The following is a 17,132-nucleotide window of genomic DNA, read 5'->3' as shown; positions in this document are numbered from 1 at the left end:
GGAACAACAACACATTTTAGTCACTGTGTTTTGACTGTGATAAATTTAAATAAAGAGACTGGGATATAGTCTACTTCTATAATTCTTAATGTTTGCATTAATCTGTTATTTTGAGTGGACTACGTTCTTATAATTACTGAGGATAACAAGGTAGTTTAATAATTAGCATTTATTTTGTTGATATCAAAACTATTATGCATTTGATAATGTTATGTTATCCTGTTTTCAAATCCTGAATAGTCTGGTTGCCATTGCTCAGTTCCTTTTTAAAAAACTCTAGTTTTGAAGGGGATCTTATCAATGCTTATAAATATCTCAAGGGTGAGTAACAAGAGGATGGGACCAGACTCTTTTCAGTGGTGCCCAACGACAGGATGAGGGGCAAGGGGCACAGACTGAAGCATAGGAGGTTCCATCTGAGTATGAGGGGAAACTACTCTGAGAGAGACAGAGCACTGGAACAGGCTGCCCAGAGAGGTTGTAGAGTCCCCTTCTCTGGAGACATTCAAAACTTGCCTGGATGCATTGCTGTGCAATCTGCTCTAGGTGAACCTGCTTTAGCAGGTGGGTTGGACTAGATGATCTCCAGAGGTCCCTTCCGACTCCAGCCATTCTGTGATTTTGTGTCAAAAGCTTCTCTGGCTGCAGACAAGGATGTGGGGCAAGGGGGGAAACAACACCAGGTACAGTGCTCTGCTGGAAACCATGGCACTGGTGGGGCTGGCTGGGCACAGCAGCTTGGGGTGGCACAACCTGAAGGAGAAGCTGCAGTTGCCAGCCAGGGTGTGGACAGGTCTTGATAGATAAAGATCTGTTGCTGAATTAGTCAGGCTCAAAGGTATCTCAAGGCCACTTCGAGAACAGAGTCTGCTGTGAGAAAGAGGGGCATTCCTCAATCACCGGGCTCCTGGCGTGGCGTGAATCATCGGACGTATCATCAGTGAGACTCCAGAGCACGGACAGCCCACGATACTCATTTAACGAATCCATGCTTGGAGCGTGGACGCGAGATTAGAATATAGTTACGTATATAAGGAGACTTGTTTCTGTAATAAATGGCTTAGCGTGATTCACATTGAATTGACTTGTTTTGCTTAGTCCTTATCTCGCTCTACATCTGGTGACCCCGACGTGATACTCTGACCGGCGTACCACGGAAGATGGGGAAAAGCCTAGAGCGGCCCAGCCGGAGGCAGATCAGCTGGACTGAGAACCGGGCGGAGGCGTACGGACGTTCCGCATTTTGTTGAAGAAGTCACCGTAAATGGTGAGCGGCTGGGAGCGGGAGGAGGGAAGAGTGAAGTTATGGGGCAAAATAAATCCTTTGAGGAAGAAGCCGTAGTTAAACTCCTCCTGCCTATTCTCTCTATGAGAGGACTTAAATAAGAAGAAAGTAACATATGTGGACTATTAATTTGGTATAGAATTAATGGCTACCCAGGAGAAAACGAGAAGGCTTTTAAACGTTAACTTTGGGACGATAAAGGGCAGAAATTATGGAATAGGGTCAGCAATGGAGATGATAAAGAAACTAAATCACTAGCGACTAAATGGAAGCTTAAAATTTCCACCTTAAAAGACTTTAAGGCTGAGCGGGCTACCGTTGCCAGAATTTTTCCAGCGTTGCAGCCTGATAACAAACCTAAAAATGACTGTGAAGCTTACCTGGATCGTGTCTTTTGACCCCCTCCCCACTCCATCCCCTGTTGTGCCAGCGGCACTGATTCAGCAGTCTGGGGCGGGGGGAGGAAAATTACCGAGTGGATGGCCTCCCATACCATCACACGACCCTAAGGAGACCAAGCAGTCCAAGGAACTGGAGTCAGATAATTTGTCAAAAGAACTGTGTGAAATGTAACAGCTATAGATCATTTAGGACAGAACAATGGGGATTCGTCGAGGGGGGCAGGTGTCCCACAACTCCTGGAAGAGACACTAATCGACACACCGCAACTACAGACACGATAAGTTTCTGAAATCCTGAGGCAGTCAACAGATCTTGCATAGCAAGCTATGAGAGAGGTGCCAAATCATTTGCAACTATTAATCAGGGTCCCAATGAGAATTACATGCAATTTATTGACCATCTTCAAGACGCCATCAGTAAGCAGGCCGAAAACTTAGAAGCTAAGGAAGCACTACTGTTGAGATTAGCAGTAGAGAATGCTAATGTTTGCTATCAATGTGTTATTTGCAAGTTTTCCAGTACATATTATGTGCTCCTGTGTATTGCCTCTCTGAAAATCAAGCAGCTTGTCAGGAATGTGAGTTAATTGTTTTACTAGTTGTTTTTAAGTGTGCTGTAAAACCTTCTCCCACTTTTCCCATTCTCGCTGCAAGCAGCCTTGTGCCTTCCTCCCCCTCCCTCCCCCTGCTTCTCAAGGTTTTTACTTGCAAGATGGGGTCAGGAATAATTGTTTTCAGTTGTGTTCCTAAAAAATCAGTATTGGGAGGTGTTTTAAAACTTAGGAAAGCACTCGGAATTATAAGGAAGGAAGATCTTGTAAAATATTGTAATTAATGGTGGCTGCGGTATAACTTAAATGATTGGGAAAAGTGTCCGGACAATAGAATCTTGTTGCGATTAATGTTGTTTTTAGGGCGAGAAGAGCAGGACAAAATAAATCCCTACAAGAGATCATTAAATCATTTCAGACAGTTTTACAGGCGGGGTGCTTTGAACTTCAACAAGCTGAGAGAGAATTCACTGATAACACACAGGTCACAGAAAACTTGTTACAGTCTGCAAGATGCTTTCCTTATTAACCTGTTTTCTTTGTGGGTATCTGTTTAGGTATGTTGCAATTTTGGTAGGTCTGTGCTATATGGTACGATAAGTTCACAGTCTGTTAAATCATGAGAATCCGTTGACTCAAAACGTGCATTTTGTGATAATTCAGAAGATCATGAGTAATTTAGTTCTTTACTGCGTGAATGTGATCGTAAAATTTTGCGTGTAGTGGCTGTTGTTTTTCTCTTTAACATGCTAGCTTTATTCCAGCATTCAGACTTGCGCAACTCTGTGACAGGCTGTGTCTCATCTCGGTATGCTGGATTTGTTTTTTCCGTGTGCACATCATGTAAAGAATCCTGGTTTTGGAATAACAGTTGTAGCGCACCAGATGAGACACTAAAAACAAAACAAAACAAAAAAAAAGGCCTTGCCCAGTCCAGCTCGGTGCCGATCTGGGGGTCCAGCGCGCACTGACCCATTTTGTCAGGGAGACCCAGCGGCACCGCTACCTGGCCGAGCAGTAAGTGGTTCAAAGGTGCACTGCAAAAACTGAGATATTGTCTTAAATTAGTGTGACTGTGATCCATCTGCATATTTGAACTGGGTATTTGGTTTTCACATCTGAGCTCAGTATTTTAGTTTGCATATTCATATTTGGTACCAAAAGAATCTTGTTTGGGGAGATAATTACAAAATGGGAACCGGTTCCACTGCTAAAATTCCACCTTGCTCCCCCTTACGATGCATCCTTACACATTAGAGTAATTGCTTATATTGTTAGAAAAGCATTTAAATTGTTAAAATGCTATGATAGATGTGCATTTAGAAGAGGTTGTATTTAAAAGTTGCTAGAATATTAACTGATTTGTATCTAGGAAAATAGAATAATGGATTTATGTTTATTATACTGGTTTATACTGTTTTTTGACATCTCTAAATTGTAAAAGGTAAATGGAGCTAAGGAATGTAACTATTTCTGAGCTACTTGAAATTGCATATAAAGTGTATTATGGCTGGAATGAAATGGGAAAACAAAAGACCAAAACATCCCAGGCCTGTGTGCAGCTCATTGTAACTGAGATAAGCCAGCTGCGTGACCTTGGTTATATCTGAACTGCAGTAAGAAGAGAAAGAAACAAAAAAAAAAAAAATGGAAAAACCTGGCTGCCTGCTTTTAAAGCAGTGAGAGGGGGGTTCTCTCTCCCCCCCACTGCAGCGCTGTAATACTGACTGGAGCAGTCCGAGGGTGAAGTTTAAAGGCATCCTTAGCAGACCCATAGTTCTAATGAAACTGGAAAATTAAACCAAAAATTTGTTGATAGACTTATTCTGTGGTAATTAGTTGTAAGAGACTTCTTAGTAAGTTCACCATGCTAGTTTTTGAGGTCATGAGAGAGAACGAAAGAAAGGCCATTTTTTGTGACCAATGGAATGCCAAATTTGGAACAAAGTTTTAATACATGAATTCTTGTAGTTGCCAGAAAGTCCTATACCTCTCTTAGGTTAGGATTTGTTAAGTAAATTGTAAGCTCAAATAACGTTTTCTGAGAATTCTCTTTAGTTGCATGGCCTACAAGAAGCTGCTGGGATGCTGCCGATCTGCTTGCTGCAAGTGAGAAATCTCCAAGGAAATTTCAAATGCTGTATTTCTGCTAGTATTAACAGCCAATGTTTCGATAAAGCAAACACTACACTGATAGATCTGAAACAGCACTTCGATCCGGTAAGGGAAAACAATATCCAATAAATATGACAGCCAAAATGGAGTTAGAAACTTTGAGGAATGAATTCATGACAACCTTACAGGCTGGCTGCATTCGATTGGACTTGCAGATTTGTCTATTTATAGCTACAACATAGAAACAACCTGTGGCTATTGTGGGACAGTATGATGAGATATTGCTAGCAAACTGATATACCGACTGTTATATACCAATTGTCACTCTGATCAAGAAAATGCAGGGAATGAATTTAAGTCTTAATAGACCATGATCCTTTTGTCGTATATGTACCATTTGTGAAATTTAATTCTGATTTTTTTTATTTGTAATCTATGTCTTTATAAATTGCACTAGCTGGTTTTCTTAACAGCACAGCTTTTGGCATGCCTAAATGTAAATTGCTGCAGAACCTGCAAGTCTTTAACATCAGGTCATAGGCCATACTTGTATTTGGTCTGATCCTGCATACTTGCAAAGTTTTTGTTGATGGTTCTGGGAAGTCTCATAAAGCTGTAGTGGGTTGGTGTGAAGATAACAATTGGCGTCATTCTGTAAAAATTATTGAAGGTTCTACCCAATTAGCAGAACTTGGCACAGCTTTAAATTACTTAGAGCTTTTTAAGGAGGAACCTCTCAATTTGATTTGTGATTTTGAGTACGTAGTCAAGATCCAACGCACATATCTGGTTCTGAATTTTTTGTTTGTTTGTTTTACAAAAAAAAAAAAAAAAAAAAAAAAAAAAAAGGGGGGGAAGTAGGGGAAGCACCACAAAACCAATTGTCAAAAGCATTGTATGTGATGAAATACTTTGCAAGTATGACCCAAAACCATGCTAAATCAGAAAGAACCTACATTAGTTATGGTCAAATCACTAGTCAATTAAAAAGGCCACATCAATTGATAACCTGGGGAAAAGGTTATGTTTGTGTCATTACAGGCCAAGGACTGAAGTGGATTCAACAAAGATTCAATGGATGCAGATGGACAGGAGGGAGATAAGTTGTGAGGACTGTTTCAGATGTAAACCATGGATCCTAATTCAGTGTTACAGATGTTCGCAGACCTGGTGGTCTAGAAGCCTATTAGCAAGCAGGTGGTGTACCTTCTGTGGAGAATGGCAATTTGAACAATCAGCAGGAGATCCAAAAGGGTGATATTATGATTAGATAGTCAATGCATAGGTAAGGTAAAATTATGAGATATCTCTATCATAGTAATCTAAGTTCAGCAACTGATAAAGTTTTAGAAGGGATATTAAGGTTAAGCTATTGATCTTTTAAATAGGTTAAGATAACTTTTAAGATATTAATTCAATTATTAGTATATGCTGATGGTATTAAGTATGTTACCCTATAAACTGTGCAGTTATAAATCTTTTAGGAATTTAAGAGAATATATTGTATTAACTTGTCTGGTTATTTTGAATCTATTAAAATAGTGTGTTAATAAGGTTGTCATAGTAGAATTAAGGTTTTAAGAATAGGCAGGTAGTTGTTTGATCTTATTAAGTAAGGTTTAACTGCATTATATGTAATTGTAATTATGTTGTTAATCACGTGTTCTATGTTGCAGTATATTTCAAAAATGATGCACCGTGCGGTTTAAGGGGCCTGACTAATTCAGGAAAAGAAAGGGGGAAGTGTGGACAGGTCTTGATAGATAAAGATCTGTTGCTGAATTAGTCAGGCTCAAAGGTATCTCAAGGCCACTTCGAGAACAGAGTCTGCTGTGAGAAAGAGGGGCATTCCTCAATCACCGGGCTCCTGGCGTGGCGTGAATCATCGGACGTATCATCAGTGAGACTCCAGAGCACGGACAGCCCACGATACTCATTTAACGAATCCATGCTTGGAGCGTGGACGCGTGATTAGAATATAGTTACGTATATAAGGAGACTTGTTTCTGTAATAAATGGCTTAGCGTGATTCACATTGAATCGACTTGTTTTGCTTAGTCCTTATCTCGCTCCACACCAGGGGAAAACAACAACAGCACAAAGCCCCCATTCTTCATGGCAAGTAAACGCCTGGCCATGGACCCAAATGGACGGGTCTATACGAGCCCACTGAGAATGCAAAGTAAAGGGAGTCCACCCCAGGGCAAAGAGGGCACGCAGAAAGCCTACAGAACCAGGATCAGCTCTCCCAAAGCAGCATCACGCTTTCCACTGAGATATCCCTCACAGGATCCAAGCCAGGTGAGAAGGGGAAATGCGAGCAAAAGCAAAGGCTGGGGCCCACATGCTTCCGAAAGCATGGCAGTCAGTACCTGCATGGTGGCTCTGGGCACAAGCTGGAGTCCCGCATCCACAGCAACAGCAATGGAGAAACTGGAGCTCTGTTCCACCGCCTCACTTGTGCCTTCCAAACTTGCCCATGTCTCTGGGGAAGGAGAGTCAAGCTCCAGGCCTCAGTGAGGCAGTACTTGACCAGCCAGCTTTGAGTAGCACGAAACCACAATTTTACGGCAGCAGAAAGCCACCAAACTCGGCTTTCTACATTGCTGCCTGGCACCTCCCCAAAAACCCCTATGTGGGGCTGCTTTTATGCCTGTAGCCAAGACAGAAAGAGCCCATGCACATCACTTACCAAAGTAAATGGAAACATCTCCTTCTGCCATTTCAGACTTCACACTGTCATGCACAGGCCAATCCCAATGGAGGGAGTAGTTGTGATCAGACTGCACAATATCTGAGCTCTGAGGGCTGCTGGCAAAGTCACTGCAGGGGCTATGGGACAGATTCTGATCCTCAGAAATGCTGCTGTCACTGTCAGCAGGCAAATAACCCTGCAGCACGCCTGGTTCATTTTCAAAGGGGCCCAGCAGGGAGCCGATGAAGTCATCCATCTCCTTGTTCAGGGGCTGTAGAGAAAAAGCTTTTAATAAGCAGGGAGCCAAAGCCTCCCCACAACCCAGCAGCAATTCCTCCTGAATAACTCACCTCATGCTCTGACAGGTCCCAGTCTTCCAGCAGACTGTTCTCCTCCCCTGGGATTTCAGGGCAGGGAACATCATCCTTCAGGAGGAAGTCAAGCAGGTCCTTATCTGCCAGGGCAGCCAGTTCCTCTGGGCACAACATCTGAGCAAGACACCCAAAGTGAGCACAGGCCCCGGGGGAAACAGCAACACTCCTTTGGGATGTCACTCAGCCCCTACTGACAAAGTCTCCCCATGCAATAGCAACAACTGCCAGGGCCCTGCAGCAACAACCAGGCCATGAGTACTGTCCCATCAAGGCTATTAGCAGCACTGGTGGCCCCACCACACTACTGGGACCCAGCCAAAGGAGCAAGGCTCCACCCAGAATACAAAAGCTGCAAGAAGGAGAGGGAAAGTAGAAGGGCTTTTTGTCATGGAGGGTAAGCAAGATCCTGCCACTCTACTGAAGCCTGAAGAAGCTGTACCCCTGACATGCAGTCAGCTGGGACAGCCTCCCCATTAGCACCATTAAGATTTCAGATCTAGCTGACAGTTGTCACAGCCCACAAAAAAAAAATCAACCAGGGCAGACTCCAGTCACAGGGCTGCTATGCCAGCTGCCTGGGAGCAGGAAGTTGGTGTGCAGGGCTGCCCTGCCAGATGGCATGGAGAGCAGAGTCTAGCCAGCAGGAAGCAGAGCAGTGAGAGGAAGAGGAGGTGGGCAGAGTCCAGGCAGTGCTGGGGCCTGTTGTTTCCACAGACATGAGGACTTTCTATTTAGGAAGCATGCACTGGGCAGGCAGCACGGAAAGGAAGGGAATAAGAGGAGACAACAGCACATGAGGTAGAAGGGTCACAGGAGTGTGCAGGGCAGGAACCGTTCCCCCACCTGGATACCCACCCAAAGGAAGCCAAAAGACCTTTCACAGCCTCAGCCGGGGGACTGGCCCACAGGCAAGCACTGCATGCCGCTACCTGGGGCACAGCCACAGCCTGCAGCCAGCAGGTCCCTGCCAGGCAGCACAACCAGAGGCCTGACAGCACAGCCTCATGAGGGAGGAGGGCTGAGGCCCCAGGCGCCCCACCGGTGGGCTGTCAGTGGCAGGCTAGGTCAGGTCACAACTGCGATCTCCCCTAGTCGCCAGCTCCCGTACCCAACGGCCCCCAGGGCCCCCCCAACCCGGATGGGAGGATGGCGATTCCAGCCCAGCCCGTCCTGTCTCGTCTCGTTTCATCTCTCACTGCAGTGCCACCCGGACACACCACTTCTAACGCACCACCAGTGATGTTACCCGCCTCTCAGCAGGCCGGGAGCGCTCAGTGGCCTTGCCCCTTCCAGGGGTGACGTGGCGTGTAGGTGGTGGGAGCTTGGGGGCATAAGCAGCGGGCAGAGCATTGCCTTGGGATGCTGTGCTGTACCGTACCGTAATGAACTGTGCCGCCTGGCGCATGCGCGGCGGGGGGCGATGAGGCAGGCAGGGCTGCCGTGGTGCTCCTGCCCGCACACAGGTATGGGGATGGGGGGGCACAGGCGTCTCAGTAACCAGAAGCACCTTGGTTCCCAGCAGCTGCCGGAAGTGGATGCCCTAGCAGGGAGCCCAACCTCTAGCTTACAGGAGAGCAGGGAGGAGCAGCACCTCGGTTACTGGGGCTGAGCCCTACCTGCTTCTACTGGGGTGCCTGGAGGCCCTCAAAACAGGGGGATGAATTTTGACATCGGTCAGTTATGGCAATTAAGCTTTCTTGCTCCCCTTCTTGCCTGCTGTCGATGTTTGATTGCAGGGTGAGAATAAACCATGGCAGGTGTATTGTTAACCCCTGGGGCCGGTATTATTCAATATATTCATCAATGATTTGGACGAGGGAATAGAGTGTACTATCAGCAAGTTTGCTGATGACACTAAGCTGGGAGGAGTGGCTGACATGCCAGAAGGCTGTGCCACCATCCAGCAAGAACCTCGACAGGCTAGAGAGTTGGGCAGGGATAAATTTAATGAAATATAACAAGGGCAAGTGTAGAGTCTTACATCTGGGTAGGAACAACCCCAGGTTCCAGTATAAGTTGGGGAATGACCTATTAGAGAGCAGTATAGGGAAAAGGGACCTGGGGATCCTGGTGGACAGCAGGATGACCATGAACCAGCACTGTGCCCTTGTGGCCAGGAAGGCCAATGGCATCCTAGGGTGTATTAGAGGGGGGGTGGTTAGTAGGTCGAGAGAGGTTCTCCTTCCCCTCTACTCTGCCCTGGTGAGACCACATCTGGAATATTGTGTCCAGTTCTGGGCCCCTCAGTTCAAGAAGGACAGGGAACTGCTGGAGAGAGTCTAGTGCAGGACAACAAAGATGATGAAGGGAGTGGAGCATCTCCCTTATGAGGAAAGGCTGAGGGAGCTGGGTTGCTTTAGCTTGGAGAAGAGGAGACTGAGGGGTGACCTTATTAATGTTTACAGATATATAAAGGGTGAGCGTCACGAGGATGGAGCCAGGCTCTTCTCGGTGACAACCAATGATAGGACATGGGGTAATGGGTTCAAACTGGAACAAGAGAGGTTCCACTTAAATTTGAGAAGAAACTTCTTCTCAGGGAGGGTGACGGAACACTGGAACAGGCTGCCCTGGGAGGTTGTGGTCTCCCCTACTCTGGAGACATTCAAAACCCTCCTGGACGCCTTCCTGTGTAACCTCATCTAGGTGTTCCTGCTCCGGCAGGGGGATTGGATCTTTCGAGGTCCCTTCCAATCCCTAACATTCTGTGATTCTGTGATTCCCTCCCTTTCCCCCTTTAGCCCCCTCCCTCTCCCCCCTTCCCACTAAGGACAGGTGACTGGGAGGGAAAGAAGGACCGAGAGAAGAGAGCTTGAAAAATTAAAAATGTTTTACTAATGCTACTAATAAAAATAGAGAAAACAATACAAAATATACAAAAGTCCCGGCAACTGCTCCGGCAGATGTAGGGCTGGCACCTGAAGTCTCAGACTGGACTCTGCAGCCAACCAGAACTGGATTCAGTCTGTCACTAGGCTTCAGTTTGCAGGGACGACTCGCAAATATCACGTGAATGGGATGGAATACCTAGTCAGTAAGTTTCAGTTCACTACTTCTCATTGCCCCTCTCGCGGGATGTGCATCCATCCTTATCAGTCCAGCGACCTTGCATTCCATTGCTATGTCTACCAAAACATGTATCTAGCTTTCAGAAAAGTGCAGTTAGTAAGAAGACTTTAGCTGACAGGGAAATTCACTAAAAGAGAAACTTTTTTTTTTAGAAAACCAGGACACCTGCCCTGCCTGCATGTGGGGGCAAATGAGTGGGAAAGGTGTCTCTGGCCTGCAGCATGGTTTTGGCTGGGGACGCCAGAGGACATGCTCCCCATAGCCATGATGCAGATGGGGGAGTGTGAGAGCTGGTCTGAAGATAGAATAGTATTTGCCTGAACATCGCCATCAGGAACTGAGAGAACTGAGGCCCTGACAGAAAGAACGCATGGACAATGACTTGGAGAAAGGCCCGAGGAGAAGCATTGTGTTGCACTGGTTTCTCCGATACGGGGGGCTGCTGCTTACAATGGCTGCTGTATAGACTTCACCTGCTGCTTCAGCCAAACCAGCCCCCACCTCCTGAAAGTGATTGTTATGAGGGTCTCTTCGACCCAGGGACAATAGCCGCCATCCAGAAGATGTGTTCTCACCTGCAGCCTCAGTCACACCCGTCCCCCACCTGCTCCCCCAAACAATGGCCAACAAAAAGGAGCATGCCCAGAAGCTCACCAAGGGTTCTGAGGTCATCCAATGGACCAGAGAAAGACCCCTGAATGCTGGCCACGTAAGCGTTGGCAAAAGAAAGCGTGAATCTTTCGAGCTTGCGCAGTACAAGCCTGGGATGCGAAATCAAGGTGGAGACTGGCCTCAAACAATGGGAGCGAGGGGGGGATGAAGAAGCATAAGAGATGACTCCCCAATGGACACTGTCAAGATCTTCCCACCAGAGGATCCTGAACCACGACGGAGGACTGGCAGGACTCTACGGGACCGGAGACCAGAGGGATGCCTCTGAAGCTGCATCCTTATTTCCCATCTTTACTTTTACTCTCCCCGTTTCTTTTCCCTTTTCTTTTTCTTACTCTCTCTCTCTCTCTATTGCGTGCCGCTTTAAGGGCAAATTAATAAAGTAACACTGTTTGATTGAATCATAACCCCTTGGCATTTTGGTTGCCTTAATTTTGCGCTCTGAGATCAAGGGAAACGAACCATCACGAGTCCATCACCGAGTGGACCGTGACAGGGAGGTAACCCTGGCAGCTCCCAATGATCGTCCTGGCACAGAAGGCTGGTTGTAGCCCCCCCCGCCCCGTCCTGGAATGGGGTGCTGGAGTGGGATGCATGGGGCTGGGGTGGGTGCCCTGACTGGAGTAGTTAACTGGGTAAGGGAAGCCCTGCTATATCCTCTTTTCCCTGCTGTCCTGGTTCTGTTAAAAACAAGACCAGTTCTTTTTTAGTGATTTTTCCTTTCAGCTAAGTTCTTCTAAGTGCCTTCTAAGTAACTGCACATTTTTTCTCTGACACTGTGCTCGGTGCTGATAAGATGACCAACGGAATGCTGAAGAAGCTCATGTTTACTATGGTAACCAAGGTCAACTGATAATGGGACGTATTTGGAAGGAGGGGTGGACAGAACAGGTGACTAAAACTGACCAACTGAGTATTCCACCCCATAATCATCATACCCCCTATATAAGATGGAGATCACAAGGGTCTCACTCTCTTGGATCATGGCCAGCATCTAGAGAGGACCCTGTTGCCCATGCCTGTGATGCTAGGCCTAAGGCCCTGCAACCCTGAAAGCAGTTTCCGGTTTGCTGTGAAGTCCCACCCATGACTTCCAGGTGCCTGCCCTACAGCTGCTGGAGCCACGCCAACTCCTAGCTCCGCTGCTGCTGGAGTGATGCCAATTCAATATTGGGCATTCAAGACTGGTTTTGTATATTTTCTCTATTTATTAGTAGCATTAGTAAAGCCTTTAAAACCCTTCCAACTTGAAGCCTCTCTTCCTTCCTCTTTATCTTCCTTATCATCTTCCAATCTAAGGAAAGGGTGGGGGGGAGGGTAAGGGGGTAACAGGGAGCATCTGCCACAGTTTATTGTCGCATTGCTTTAAACCTTGACACCTGCCTAGCCTTGCTCTGTGATGGCTCTTGCTCACACCCCTGCAAGCTCCTTGGCCCTTTGAATCTGCTGGCAGGATGTCTACATGCTTCTGCCATGGCTTCATTGCTGGCTGTTAGACCTATATTTGGTAGCAATAATTGTTTACTCCCTTCTCCTCTCTCCCTGTGCCTTGTTGCTGAGAGGGGGAGGGGATGTATTTTTGGGGATCTTTAGATTTGCTGGAGTCCCCAGGTTGCCTAGTAAAGGATCTGAACTGCCCACACCCCATTCTGCAGACCATGGGGTGAAACCCCTCAAGTGCTAAATGAGCAGCCACTGCTGCGCAACTTACATGATGATGTGTGGTGAGCACCAACCAAGTGCATGGCTTGATTGCTGAATGGCAACGGTGGGAGCTTGGTGCATCCTGAAGTGGCACATCCTGGCAGATTTGGGGAAGGGGAGCAGGAAGGCTAGGGAACAGGGACCTGTGAGGCACCCTTTTTGCTGGCTGAGCATGCTGTCCTCCTGCCTTTGCTTGCCCCTGTGCCTGCCTTGGTGGTGGGCAGCCCAAGGGTGCCATTGTTTGTGCCCCCTCCCTTTGGAGAGCAGAGAATGCCCAGCAGGAGCAGACAGGCCTGGGGATACATGGGAAACACCAGTGGCTAATGGCCAGAGCCACTTCACCCTGGTGTGGGTGAGCTTGTGGGCTGTGGCTGTGATCCTCCAGCCCTACTGCCGTGCCCCTTGCCCATTTCCCATGCTGAGCATGGCTGCCCTCCCTGCTGGGGGCAAGAGGATTCTCCCGACCCAGCTGCAGGTAATAGCCAGGTGGTCAAAGAGGTGCCGCAGGGCTGGGCTCACCAGCCACTTACATTCCCCAGGAGCAAGCTTGGCCCTGGCTGGAAGAAACCATCTCACTGTCCAATGTGGCCATGCAGCTGGGAAAGAGGAAGCGGGTTGAATCACCTCAGCAGCATGCAGCATTGTCACCGGCCAGGGCTGTTGGTTCATCCTTCCCATGAGCGTGAGGCTGAGCCACCCGCATTCCCAGTACCTGCCATGGCTGTGTATACTTGTCCCATGCTGGAGGACCTGTCCAGAGCCAGGTCCAGCTTCTTACTGGGTTAATTTTTGACCCAGTTCCTTCTGCTGTTGTGCAAAAGCTGGTATGCAGGCAGAGCTGCCGCTGACAGGCATCATGGCAGCCTGGGACCTGCCCAGCTGTGCTGTCTGGGCGGGCAGCCCTGTGGCTGTGGAAAGTCCCAGCAGTAGGATGGTTTACAGCTAATAAAGCTTCCTGTAGCTAGCTCCCAGCGTTGATTCACCCTCAACCTGGGGGTGGACCAGAGTGGGGCCTTTCCCAAATGAAATTTGACATTGCTGAAAAAAAAAAAACAAAACCAAAAGCAACAAAAAAATCTGCAACCAAACCCAAAACAACAAAAAAAAACACCACCTCATCCAGAGTCTTCCTTAGAAAAAGAGCACATTAAAAACGGCAAAATTGTTGTGTTTGAAGATTTGTGGCTTGTTCTGGAAACTTACTGTGAGTGTGCCAACAGGCTGCTTCAATGCAATTGAATTTTGGCTGGTTTTTTTTTTTTTTTCCTAAGATATAAAACCTCTGTAACTGTTCTCGCAGTGCTAAGCTCAGCTGATACAAATATAGCAGTTACATCATGTGATGGAAAACTCACTCTCAGTGGTCCCAGCAATGATGCAGTGGTTCCTTGGGCTGGCGTGGCACTGTCTCCCTGAAGCTGTCACTGCTTGTGCTGGCCCTGCCTTTAAGCAGAGCCCCAAGCCAGGAGACCTCCACCACTGTGATGGTTTTGCTCACGCAGTGTGGGGTGAGATGGAGGCAGCTGGGATGGTTTCGCTCAGCCAGTGTAAGGTGAGATGGAGGCAGCGGGGATGACTCTCAAGGGGGTTGGTGTCACATCCTGCCCAGAGGTATTGGTGGGGGGAGAGGTGACTCAGGTTCGTAGGTCCCCTTGGCTGGAAAAGAGTATACAGAATACTTAAGGTCTGTAAACAAAAGGCTTTTATTTTGCAGCTTGGCCTAACTGGAAAATGATTTGATGGCAGAAGGATTTATGTTATTTTAGGTTCAATTGGTAAACATAAATTTGTGGCACATGTGGAGCTGTAAATCTTACGTTATTATATTAGTTATAAGAAGGAAAGCAAAAGAACAGAAGTATAAGAAAGGAAGAGAAAACATTTCACCATGCTCATGGCTCTGCTTTGTGTATGATGGGGTTCATAGTCTCGGATCCAGCAATGTGCTCCGGTGTCTTGTTCAGTTCCTGCAGTGAGACTGGTGGGTGGAGCAGTCCTCAGGATGGTGGGCATGCCACCAGTGGGATGTTTTTTCAATGACTGTTATTCCAAACACACCACACTCATGTTGTGACTGTTTTCAGTCATGTTCCCACTCATTCACAGCCCAGGCCCAACAACATTCACATGTCACACATACTTGGGGGCAGTTTTCCGGCCCAAGATATCATTCTCACGAGCCTGGGCTATCACTCCTTACAGTTATGAAAAACATACTTCTGTATAACTTGTCCAAGGCCCTTTATATTTTGACTAATTGCTGTGATTCAATCATGATAGTATTCTTTCTTCTTTGACCATCTGGATGGTCATGTTAGTATTGATCTTCCTTTAGCATCCAAGTGGCTAGAACCACACGTCTTGCTGTTCCCACACATGGCCCTAGCACCAAGCTCTCTGGGAGCATTGCTGCCAAAGGACTGACAGCTCTTCCTCCAGAGATGCTGTGCTTCAAGCTTGGCTGGAGCCTGCTCTCCATTCCATTTCTGGTTGGCAACTAACTTGCTCCTAGAGGACTTACTTCTTTGGAGACACAGTCTTCCAGCATGGTGGACTCCTCATCCCCCTCCAGTCCAAAGTGATCTTTTCTCTTTTTCTGCAGAGGTAAAGAGAAAACACATCAGCCAGCACATACCTCCCAGCCTCCCCCTCCTCCTACAGCCCAGGCACCATAACAGAGCTACAGGATCCTCCCAGCAGCACTGCGTGTTAACTGCTGGAAGGGTCACGCTGCACCCCTCTCCAGAGTAGAGACGGTTATTGGTGTCTGGCTGCCTTTCCCAGCACATCCTCACCTTTTTCAGCATGATGTTGATGTAGCTGGCAATCAGCTGGGTAATATCTGCTCCCCCCCCCCCCCCCCCCCCCATCGTCTGCACCAAGTAGTAACCATCCTGGTAATCTCTAAAATCTTGTAATCCAGGGTGCTGGTGGCTATCCTGAGCCCCTTTGGTATGTGCTAAGTTCCCAGTTCCAGCCTCCAAAACCGAAACCAGGATTGGGAGAGGCACCAGAGGAGGGCAAAGCTGTCCCATTGCAGGGCAATACCTAAGAGAGGGGTTGGTGTGAGAGCATCCCCCCACAGAGGCACCAACAGGGAGGCAGGGTGGAGGACCAGGGCTGGCCTCTACCAGGGTGAAGCTCTTGGGTGAGGCTGCCCAACACCTGATGTTGGTCAGGTTCCACTCCTGAATCACTTCCTTGATCTTCTTGTCCACACACATCATGCACTCCCCAGCAGCCACGGCACCAGCTTGTTTTTCCCCTTCATCTTCTCATGCGGGCCGTGACAGAAGGGTTATGGGCTGCTCCCGGAATGGATCCGTTCAGGCAGAGACATTTAAGGCCTCCCTTGTCTACCAAACACCCCCAAGGTCATGCTTTCAGGTGGTGACAACCATGACATGGGGCTTGACAACGAGAAAAAGTGTGAACCAAGAAATGGGAAGGCAGCGCACAGGGAAGGCCAAGGACAGGCAGATATTTGGGGTGTAGGGAAAACTGGAGCAATGTGGGTTGATGGGTAGCAGCTCAACAACAAATGGAGAGACGTTGAAGAAGGGAAATTTTGGCCAGGGTAGCCACTACTCTATCTTGACCCCATAGGTCTTGAGGGAACAGGCAAGTTTCATGTAGCAAACTTTGGCCTCAATCTTGCTCATGTTCCTGCAGTTCTTGTGGGCCTGCGACAGCAAAGAGAGAACATCACACTAGCTCTACGGTCCCCTGGTTGAGCCACCATCATCCTGTCATTGCCTTTCCAGGCCCACCAGTGTCCCCTGCTACAGCATCCCTCTGACCCTCTGAGACCTCAGGAGCTGCCTTTTCTGCTCACCTACAGCTTCATGCTCCTGTTTCTCACCTGTCAAGCCACTACATGCTGCCTCCAGGAACAAGAACAGCCTCAACTTTTGGCAAGAAGGAACAAGAAGCCCAGGTCTTAATACCCCCTCTGCACGTACCATGAAGATCTTGCACTCCCCTTTCTGCTTGATGTACTCCTTGGGCAGGAAATCCTTGAGACTGCCAAGAGACAGCGAAACCAGCTGTTAGTGGCAGAGCCCAAAGCCAGCAATTTGTCTTTGCCTACAAAGAGGTCCAACCCAGAGCCTTGGACAAACCCCTGGCTGGGAGATTTTGGGAGTAAAAAGGATGTGGGAGAGGTTGCTGCAGTAATGAAAACTGCCCCAGGAAACACCCTGCTGAGAACAGAGGGGTTGCTAAGGATGCAGCCTCTCACACAACATCGGGGAGGCTGCATGGTGG

Source organism: Nesoenas mayeri, assembly GCF_963082525.1.
Source record: "Nesoenas mayeri genome assembly, chromosome: W".
Lineage (NCBI taxonomy): Eukaryota > Metazoa > Chordata > Aves > Columbiformes > Columbidae > Nesoenas > Nesoenas mayeri.
Note: the sequence above shows the minus strand (reverse complement) of the source record.